The sequence below is a fragment of the Haemaphysalis longicornis genome, unplaced genomic scaffold (assembly GCF_048455015.1).
Source record: "Haemaphysalis longicornis isolate Haplotype H1 unplaced genomic scaffold, Haemaphysalis longicornis Haplotype H1 scaffold_5, whole genome shotgun sequence".
NCBI lineage: Eukaryota > Metazoa > Arthropoda > Arachnida > Ixodida > Ixodidae > Haemaphysalis > Haemaphysalis longicornis.
In genome coordinates, this window is record NW_027526385.1 from 115,006,962 (window position 1) to 115,017,964 (window position 11,003).

Below are 11,003 nucleotides of genomic sequence, written 5' to 3' on the forward strand. Positions count from 1 at the left end.
CATCTGAGTTGGTTTTACCGTACGGGGTGGCACGGCCGGTCGAGCGGTGAGTTAGCAGAGCTTCGTTTATATTGGCTTCCAACGTTGAAAATCTAGCGGCCTGGTTAAGTTTATCCTCCTGATTGGCTTTGCGAATGGCTTCTATGATCTCATAGATACGCATGATGGCTTCTTGAAGTTGTTTATTTGTATCATGTGGCGCTGTGTTCTGTGCTGAGCTGAGATCTTAGAGCATACCTCTTTCCATGTCTTCTTGATGCTGCGAATGATTCTTAGGAAGGACTGGCTGCTCCTCCTGGCCCTCTTTTTTTGCCTTTTTGCGCTTGCCGGAAGGGTCGCGTGGTTGCGGCTGCTCCACTGCCTCCAGGCAAGGACAACTTACCTTTTGTATACATATTTAGGTGTGTCTGATTATCAACATTGCGTCTGAATGAAATACAAGAAGTTAAACTTGGCTGTGAATTGAATAACATTTTAATACGAATAGTAAAAGGTGGATGCGAATTGAATATTTTCAAACCACTATTTTTGTTTTGGTGTTTCTATATTGTATAAAACATCACTGCATAAAAAGACAGCTCAGGCAGTCAGAACTAGACACATTTCAGGTACTTGTGCTTGACATGCAAAAAATTTATTGTAACAGAGAAAATAAAAAAAGACATGCAAAGCAGTACAACAAGAATTTTCAAGAATTTTGCATACATTGCCAAGGAGAAATATGGGTTCTCCAAAATACTATGAACACAGTAGTATATATAGTATGATTGGATGCAGTAACCCTCCTCAATCATTGAAAGGAGGCTGGGCATGCTAGTTTCTGGTGAGACCTCACCAACAAGCCAGCAATGACACTTGATTTCACCTTCGTGCTAATCTATTTACAGGAAGCCTATTTTAGATTATAAATTTTGCTTCCGCAGTGTTGCACTTGACCTAATATACACCACAGTTAGCGAACACTTGTTTGGTGCAAGGCTTCTACATTGGGATTTTGGCACGGCTTCGGTGTCATGCAGAAAACCAACCTGTAAGGTCTGTCCATGTGGTGAAGCTTGCAAATCTTGCGAAAGAGCAAACATTTCTTGCTCCACTATTTGTAAATTTCAGATATGTATTTAAAACAGAGCTGCGAATCGAACATCAAAAACTTCACAAAGTATTCTAAGTTGTGAATGTTCACACACCTTCAAATATATTGCCTGGTCACTTCAGTATAAGCGTATAATAAGTTTATACAAATAATTTTATCAATGCAAGCTAAAAATGCCGTAAGGTGTTCATTATGCAAGATTGACGCATTTATTTGAAAACTATGATAAGCATTGGGTGCAGTCGATTGAATGGTTAACCACTCTGTTTTCCCTGTACTATCTCCTTCCACCCTTTACAGGGTAGGCATTCATAGGGCGCCCGTGTTGGGTAATATGTTGCGTAGTAGTATCTTTGGGTTTGTAGGCATCTGTACAACAGCTTTGGACTTAAAGGTTGGTGAGGGAATCTGGCGGGTCTTTTCTTCTTTCTACAAATCCTTGGCTAGTACATTTGAGGGCAGCAGTACATACCGCCTCATTACCTTATAGTTTAATAAGGTGTGATGTCCAGATGAAATAGATGATGGCTAGCTTTGGTATGCGTCGTAGTGTATTTGAGGTGTGATGCATCCTTCTTGATAGTCTAGACAAGGTTACTTGGAAGCATTGTGGTAGAGGTGAGTGTGGCAGGCATCAAGGGTTTCTTATGAGTAATTAATGGCAGGCCTACCCGGGATTTGTGCTGAAATATGCATCAAAAGAGTGAACTGAATGAAGGTGGCTGCGCAGGCTAGTTGGGACCTCTTCGCGAAAATTTTGGTCAAATGTGAAGCATGACTCATGCAAAGGAGTAACGAGCTTCATCAAGAAAGCTTCATTTCCCTCTGAGAGTGATTACAAAGTAAATAAAACCCTCATGTGACAGTGGTTTAACACCTGATGTAAAAAGCAATTACAGCTGCGGCACAATTCACACTAATCATCAGTAATCTGTAGTGGATCTGTCTCCCATCTTTATCACATATGCTTCAAAGATTTCTCTTTCCTGTTTTGTGCAATACAAGTTCAGCACTCTCATCGCATCAAATTCTGGCATGCAGCCACCTGGCACGCATTGAGTCTTGGAGTGAAGCACTAAATCGGTTTCTCTTCCATTCGTCAGCAATGCGGCATGCTCCCGCAACCACCACCTTTTAGGGCAGTGCCTTGTCTGCCCTATGTATCATCAAGATACATTCAAATACGAACAACAAAGCATGTGAATTTAAGTACATGCTTTGCATCATGGTGACGGGCTGTGTAGCCACAGTAGGAACAAGTTACAAGAATTAATGTCCAACGTTTCTATGTAAATCGCATTTGCGAATGTTAACTGCCGCATTTGCTGCGGGGTCCGCTACGGTTATCAAAATTTGTAGCTGTTTAGGATCTAACAGAACACGATGAAGGCTAATAGCAGAAGCAAGAACGGGCACCAAATATAGTTGTGGGCGAAATCAATATTTTCACAGACCGAACGGTGCCTTCTCAAAACCCACGTGCAAGTTGGTGTAACTGGGAGTACACAATACCTTAGATAAGTTGCACGAAGCTTATCATCACTTCCAAACCTCCCGCCTCAACCACCTACCAGACGAGACACCCTTTAACTCCTCGGATATCCAGTACCGACCCAAGAACAGCGACAACGTGTGCCCCTCCACATCCGTCAACACATTTGTGCAGCTCCCATGCCGCGATATACGCATCAATACGCTCGTCAGGAAAGTAAAACGCACTGAAGGCCAACGAAACTAACGTTAATAATTACAAACTTTTCATTACTGCGTGCCAAGAGCCCTCTGCAATGATTTAACAAGAATATGCAGCAGGACCATGATCTCCTGAAAATAATCTTCCGGAGCTTGTGACAGCACGCAGCGATTACAAGACCCGAGGTTCGACGAACCAAAGAGACGCGCAGAAATCACCTTTGTAGGTCGAAATGGTCTTCTCTTGTTATTTCGTAGTCAACGACAGTGTGGTGTGCGATAAGAGTTTATACAACAGCTGCTATTTTCTTAAAGCATAGCATCACATCCGGCGAAAACAGTTGCTTTCTTTGCTTTTTGATGTCTAGTTGGCGCATGCATAGTGGGGCTCATCCACCGTTCCTGAACGTCAGGGTGTCGCCACAGTCTAGTTGGAGCGGCCGAGGCAAACCGTGCATGGCAGTTTTTCTTCTTTCGCGGTTTATAAAATAATTACCGACTCATCAACGGGATAAACGATGAAAAGTGTGTGACTTTGAGCTAGTCTACGCAGTGCAAGCAAATACCGGAGCTTGACAAATTCACCTCAGTGTCCCATTAAAAAGCCAGCGAGCCCGGCGGACCGCAGGCTAGCTGCGGTTCGCCGCTTATTTGCGTGCCTGAGCACTATGCGTGCACTTTCATTAAACAGTGGTTGTTTGCGTCGCCGTTACGAATACATGGTGCAGCGTTAGTTTCCTGTTCTGTTGCGTGTCTCGGTGATAAAGTGCAGCGAGCGTCAGAAACGTGAAACCTGTTTGGGTATTCCGAAATTAGTGGCCGTAAAACAAAGTGGTCGGGTGCAGTGAGAGGCCGCTCGCTTTCTTTGTTTTATATCACTTTACCTAATTACGCTATTGCAATATATATTCCCAGTTCGCACTTATTAGGCTAGAATTAGGGTCAACAACGTACGTTTTGAAGTGTAGGGCCCAGTAGCATGCAGCCGGCACGGCGGAGGTCTGGACGGCAAATCGGGTGGGAGCGGCATGGAGGATTTGAATCCAAAGAGAAAAAATTCAGCGAATTCCCAAGAATTTTTGACAATAACCTGGCAAAGTGTGAAGATAGAGGACAATTCAACTGTAAGCCATCCATTCTCTGTTCTTGTCTCACTGTGTAACTCCATTTGAGGACAAAACTGGCGTGTCGGGGTTCAGTGTTAGCGATCACCCACTAGACGATAACCAACAGACTCAGTGATGATCGTATGGAAATATTGGCGGCCTTGCGCCATGTATGCGGCTGTTATGTTATGCAAATATCGAAGAAGACATCTCTGCAGGCAGCGGGCGTGCGATTTGGTGCTTCTTTTGCGTCCTTTAATGGCGCTTGATTTGTTTATTTAGCACTATTGCCTGACGTACTCGGTAGTATACATGTACCCTGCTTTTCGTAAACTGTGTGGTGCAAAACGTTACGAAGAATTATTTAGTTTGCCTAAATACAAAACAGCATTTCCACTCATTTTTAAGGCGGTGCCAGTTAGCAGTGTCAGCTGACCTTTCGCAGTTACCTCAGGCTACAGAATGAGCAGCGTTCCGTGTTTATGATACACGTGAACTATCCTTTGTCGACAGTACGCAAGAAGAACGAACGATAATTGTCGTCAGGAAGTTAGACCACCCGCCCTGGCAGAGACGTACCCAGAGGGCCCCCCCCCCCCCCCCCCCGAAATTTTTTGGCCCATCCCCCTCCCCCGCGCCACCTCTCCTCTCCCCTCGCACATATTCGAAAGCGCTGCCATATGAATCCTGGGCTTGATAGCTATTTGAGGCGTTTTTTTCGAAATGAGCCATATCCACCTAGGGAATTTGAGGGGAAAAAAACGGAAGCTTAGAATCGGACCTAAATGCAGAGCTGTCAAAACTATTAAATGACATTTTTCACATGTGAGCTAGGGGAAATTTATAGCGGCAAGTAATTAAAAATTATGCGGAGAATTTGAGCAATATTAGGATAAGTTTAGATTTGGCTCGTACTCAGTTGAAACAGACAAGTTGGTGCGGCATTCTTATGAAAACTTTATTTGAATGGACTTTCAAGAACGGTACATAGTTTTAAGCAAAAAAGGCAATAAACAAGCAACAGAACTTAATGAACAGTAAAAATATGCATGAAGAGCCGGTGCGTCCTCTTGGCAGCATTAGCAGCTCTTTTCGAAAGGCTTCGTAGGGTAGTTTTTAGGGCACGCCTGAAAACACTCATGAAGCTCTTCGTTGTCTTGCCATAAATTTTCAAAACGCTTTACAAGAAGCCTGCTCATATCATCTTCCACGCCTTGCGGTAGCTTGTAAGATGCAGCTAATTTGTTATGTACGTAAATGGGAAATATGGGAGTAATAACAATAATAATAACCAGATTTACTCCGTAAGGACGAGGGAGACGAGATAAAATGATAGTACCACACCTCTCAGTTTCATTTCGTTCACTTCCGTTCACGTTATCGTAGACGTGTGGCAGAAGGTCATTTGCTGACCTCCTCATTGCTCTCTCAACTCATGATAAGCCAGCTCTCAAAAGCAAACAAAAATTGATGCAAAAACGCACAAAACAGCCCAAAACGTCGAACCAAATGCGAAATCCCATTCGGCAAATGAATTTTGCTCATTTTGATTCGTGCCACAGCAGTGTCTGGCTTATTTTCCACACGAATTAAGATCTTCGTACACGTTTGCAGGGAATTGTCTCAACTATTTATTTGCCGCATTTTTTAGGGGAAAGTTGTCGGGATTTTCTTGGCAGTGGAGTTTTATCTGACTTAGTTTTGGTTTGTGAATTAAGTTTATTTTGATAAAAAAGACGCCTCCTTTGGTGGTCAATGTGGAATTAAAAAAGAACAACAGGCGAGGTTTGTTTGCTCCGTTTACACGGAAGCCAGTACCGCTGTACACTGGCTTTGTGCTCTGCTGCCGGCGTGCCACTTGCTATTCGCTGCACCCCCTTTACCCTGTCCGTCTGCAATCGGTGCTTCCGTTCTCTCGACGGCAGTACTTATCGCTTGTTTCCCCGGGGTGGCGGTTTCAGCGGCTCGGGTCGCATATGTGTTGGTGTGGAAGAAAATGTTTGTCTTTAAACATTCAACAAATCCCTTCATCCTACCGCGCCGTGGTGTCGGCGGATACTGTCGCCCATGCCCGGTGTTTGTGGCTCAATCGTTTCCTTCCCTGAGCCGAACTCACAGCGCGTTTTTCACTAGTTTTCGTGGAAATGCTGCTTTTGCGTTTGTCGGTAAGAATGGTAAGACGTCTGCTTGCACGCAGAGAATCCCGCTGTAGGGTTTCTCTACGCAATGCCTTCCAACGTCCGGCTCGCGCACGTGTGCAGTGTCCGCCGAACCAGCAAAGGGGACACAAGGGCTTAGAATCGAACGGCGACGAGCGGATTGGCGCGAGGGGATGCTTGACCCCATCGCACGGCGCCTCTAACATTACGCCCGCTTAGGCAAAGCTACCGTGGGAGTACAAATGCCCTGTTCCACAGTCGGCGCGTCCATTGGGACAAGAAGGATCGCTCAAAAAGGAAGCACAAGAACGTTACTAAGCCCGGCGACGGCAGGGTGACAAAGTGAATGCACGCATCGCAGTTCTACAGCGGCAAGAGACACCAGCGGCATTCCTTTGGACAACTAAAGGCAGTGACAGCGTCACTGTTGATTGACAGCCATTTTCGGTAATGGCTGCTATGCACAACGGCGGTGTAGTGATGCCAGCGCCGGTGGACCCCGTCAGGTTGATGACCCTCCTCCCTTCTCGTCGCTTTGCCGTGTCCCCCAGGCCGCGTATTCCCAAACTATATCCCGTAAGGGCCCAGGCCGACCACATTCCCTAAGCAGGGGCGCAGCCAAAGAGATTAAAAAAATTGCAATTTTTTAACCTCCTTGGACGCAGCACCTTGACGTCTCTACCTATATGTGCGCGACTTTATGCGAGGTGGATTTTTTCTTTTTTTCCTCTCCCCTCGTTTCGACTGCTTGGCAAGGCGGCCGATGGATTCGCTCCGTGGCGGGGCTGGCCTGCGGCGCTGTGGAAGCTGACGCACATGTGGTAGAAGCTAACCTTTTGTACCTGAGCCCCTGATCTCTCCGCGCTCTTCTTGCGCACCTGCAAGTTGACGCTGGACCTTCGATAGTGTTCCTAAATAAGCGCTCGACTCGGTGCTCGAAGTGCGCGCGCGCGGATAGACGCTTTAACGCGCATGTGGCAATTATACACGGTCCGGAAAGCAAACACCCTCATTGAAAGCTCATTCTACAGCACACAAAAGGGTATACAATTGAGTTGGGTGCTCTTTCACTATATACACAGCTCAAAACACGATTCGGTGCTGCAGGTTAGGATTACAAGAAAGGCAGCCCATGACTACATTTACAAACTGTCCTACTCTTGCGAAATATTACAGCTGCATGAGCTGCTACATTTTGGCACTTTCATAAGCACTATTACATTGAATTTCGTTAACATTAACTTCATTGCATTATTCTTTATCAGGAACAGTGCCACTAAGGAAAACATTGACATTTTGTTAACTGCAATGGAAGGTGTGAACACGTTTTACACTCGGTCATGAATTCTGCATAATTTACACTGCTGGTCGTAACAATTTAGGGAAACAATATCGAAAATATATACCAACCAAGGGCTAAGTAATAGTTGGATTGTACAGCAACTGAAGTACTCGAGGAGTTTGATATATGTCTTCTGTACAGGGCTATTGACCACAGTCTCTTCACTGAAGCCACCAGGCCGAGTTTGATATCAGTAATCCTGCATGCTACCACTCACGCTGTTGCCAATGTCGATTAGTTATTTTTAACAATTTGTGCTTCATGCACACAGAGATTTTGCTGCATAAGATACGTTATTTATAAATAGAAAGCTCCAGCAGGATCCAAATGGCGCTGATGCCCCCCCCTGTAATCGGGAAGGCACACCAAATCGTTACCACTTAATTTGGCTCTGTCCATTATTCGACCGTAATCGCCACCAGCTTTTACCTCTAGGACCCGCCCCTGCGACTGAACAGGAGCATGTCAGTCGGGTCGGTGACGATCCCACCGCACTAGAAGCAATTACCGAGGACGCCCTTGAAAACAGACTCTACAAATTGGTGTAGCCTGGCCGACTTTTCCGTTCGGTATACAATGTGAACTGTCTGCAGCGTGCACTGTTTTCAGTGTTAACCGCATTGTCCACAGTGTGAACTGTACATTTAAGTGTGAACTGTGCTTTTTGCTGCCACTGACTGACTTTAATGTGTTCATTTTGCGATTAGGACCCCAAGACTGCAACTGTGTTGATTGTGCGAATTGTGACCTTCCCCTTTTCTCCTCATCCTTGCTCCCCCAGGGCCCCATGGCCTCTCAATTAATGCAGTGTTACACTCACTCAGATACGTATATGAGCTCGAAGTTACGGTAGTCGCACAGAGATAAAACTAAGTAAAAAAGTTATCTCCTTGGCGCACTATTTTTTACGATAGTGATCTCGGAGTCCAAGTAGCGGCAAAAAATTGTCACTTTTAGAGATCCACTGATGGGTATAGATGACCAGTTAGTGTCTGTTTCCTGCGACGCATTTTTAGCTACCACAGATATATATTTCTGTAGTGTCTGGCCTTTTAATTCGCCAGCATTGTGTCACAGCTCGTGCCTCAACTGTAAGCCACACACACACAAAAAAGTATACAAATGTATAAACAAGAAATAGCAGGAATAAAAATATAAATAGTACAACACAAGTTGCCCGCGGAGCGAAAACATCGGCCACCCGCAAAGCAGCCGAAACGAGGGGAGGGGAAAAAAGAAAAAATCCACCTCGCATGAAGTCGCGCACATATAGGTAGAGATGTCACGGTGCTGCGTCCAAGGAGGTTAAAAAATTGCAATTTTTTAACCTCATTGGCTGCGCCCCTGCTTAGGGGGTGTGGTCGGCCTGGGCCCCTACGGGATATGGTTTGGGGATACGCCCCCAGGCCATCGGTGGAGTGGCAGCCCTTTGGGACAGCCTTGCCGGCGACCTTCTACGCGGCTTTTGGGAAGTCTCGTTTCCTCCCGACTTTCTGGGTCGGCGGACAGGGGGAAGCGGGGGTCAATATCCTAATTGGTACGTGTGTTGCTGTGTGGAGGCTGCCTCGCTTGCGACTGCATGCGCAATTTTGCTGAGTTTGTCCGGCACTGCGCCCAAGAGCGGTCGCATCAAGACTTGCTCTCGTGGCAGTTTCTTGGCGCCAGAGCCCCACGAATTTCTCGCCAACTGGGCGGCTTTCGGCATCCTTTTTGGCCCCTGGGCCCCATCAGGGATCATGCCACGATACCCTTTTTGTGCGCTGCGGCACCTTTTATTGTAACTAGTTTTCATTGTCTTGTGTTATATTATGTTCATGCTTCGTCGTCTCCTGTAAATAAGTGTAAATAAACTTTTTCTTCATCATCTACTTGCCTCGTCTCAACATCGGATCCTTCAACATTCTCCACGACGACACCACCCACCTCAACAACAAACCAAACTTTACTGGCGAGTTTACGGACCACGAGCTGCTTTCCTATGAACAGACCTCGAGAACACCGGGCTTCAGCGGGGAAGGGCACGGAGTCAAGGTGGCCAATGGTCAACATGAGAGAGACGGGTGTGCTGCAGGTGATTGGTAAAAATGAACCCGGCCCGGACATCTCGACGGACACCAACCAGACTATTGGCCGAGAGAAATTTCGGCTTAAAAATTCGACTGCGAACTGGGTCTTTGTATTAGAGAGGTTATAAAACCCCGGGTACATATGATAGCTGAGTCTCGCGATGTTGGAGTATCGTCAAGGTGTCGGCAGAGAGCAATGAGTTTACTTCACCAACTGGCCGAACGAGAGGACAGAGGAGAAGCTCATTCCCGCCTTGCAGGACAAGCCATGCTGTGACGCCGAGGAAGCCACAAGGCGCATCCCTGGATATAACAAGGTTCTTTACAAAACTGCCATAGGTAAGCGATGACGGGCTGGCGCTTGACACCGTTTTTTATCTACATTTAATGCAGTCCAGTGCGTCTCGATACTGCAATATCTGAGGCCTGAATCATTGGTGCTTTGAATGGCAGACCACTAGCGTCGAACTACGAGGGTGTTTAGGGTAATACCACACGGAATTAGGCGTATGCCATATCCAATTTACCTGGCATTTTGTTTCCTTCCTTCATAACTAGTAGCCACAGGTTTTGTTTGGAGAAAAATATGGAAGCGCAGAGGTTTGCCACGGAGATCTGAACTCTCGAGTGCCTACATTGCCTACATGCACTTCCGTTTCTGCCGACTTCGATTGTATATAACGAGTAGGATGCTCCGGAAATATGCCTTAACATTAGCAGAGAGAATGTATAGTTACTGGGCAGCACGCGTATTGATTCCTGTAGATATTGTAATTACTGCGGTTTTTTTTTAATTTTGCAAACTTTGCGTAGGGATCTTTAACGTGCGCAGAAATCTCGAATATACGAGTGTTTTCGCTTTTCGCCTCGACCACAAGGGCGGATACACTGAATTTCATTTCTCTATGCAGGTTTACTCGCCTTTATGGTAAACGCTGGGCGTTCATCGTGTTTGTACTAGTAAAGACGGGCAACCTCACCTTCTTCCCTAATTTGCATTTAAAAGTTACCTTCGGTTGCACCCCCACCCCCCCGAAAACAAATTTTGGGTACGTGCCTGCGCCCTGATCATACTGTCCCACGCCGCGATAACCGCGACAGCTCGCTCAAAAGACAGCCGTAAAATGGTTTGTTTTAGCGGATATTATTTTGGTTAGCCTGTACACCTACTTTAACGGCTCTCTCATACAGTATGCAGTCATATGGAGGGCGCTGAGGGTCGTCTGCGTTTGTACTACCCAAACGTGTCGGACACGAGGGGGTGCTGAATGCCGCCAAACTCCTGCGCAGGGGCCCTATATTGGTGTAGCCTAATGTACACCCGCCCATTATTTTACCAATATCACTGGAGCGTCGCCCGCTCGGTCAATCAGTGCCGTATGATGGAGCGATACGGCAGACTCGGCGAGAGTATCCGCTTGCGCACTAAGCAAAGGACGCTGCTGCCGTCATCTGCTAGACTATTCCAGGAGCAGACAGCCGTCCTCGAGTTTTTATTCACTTATCACACTTGCTTCACAACTCGCAGTTTTTCTGCAAGACAAG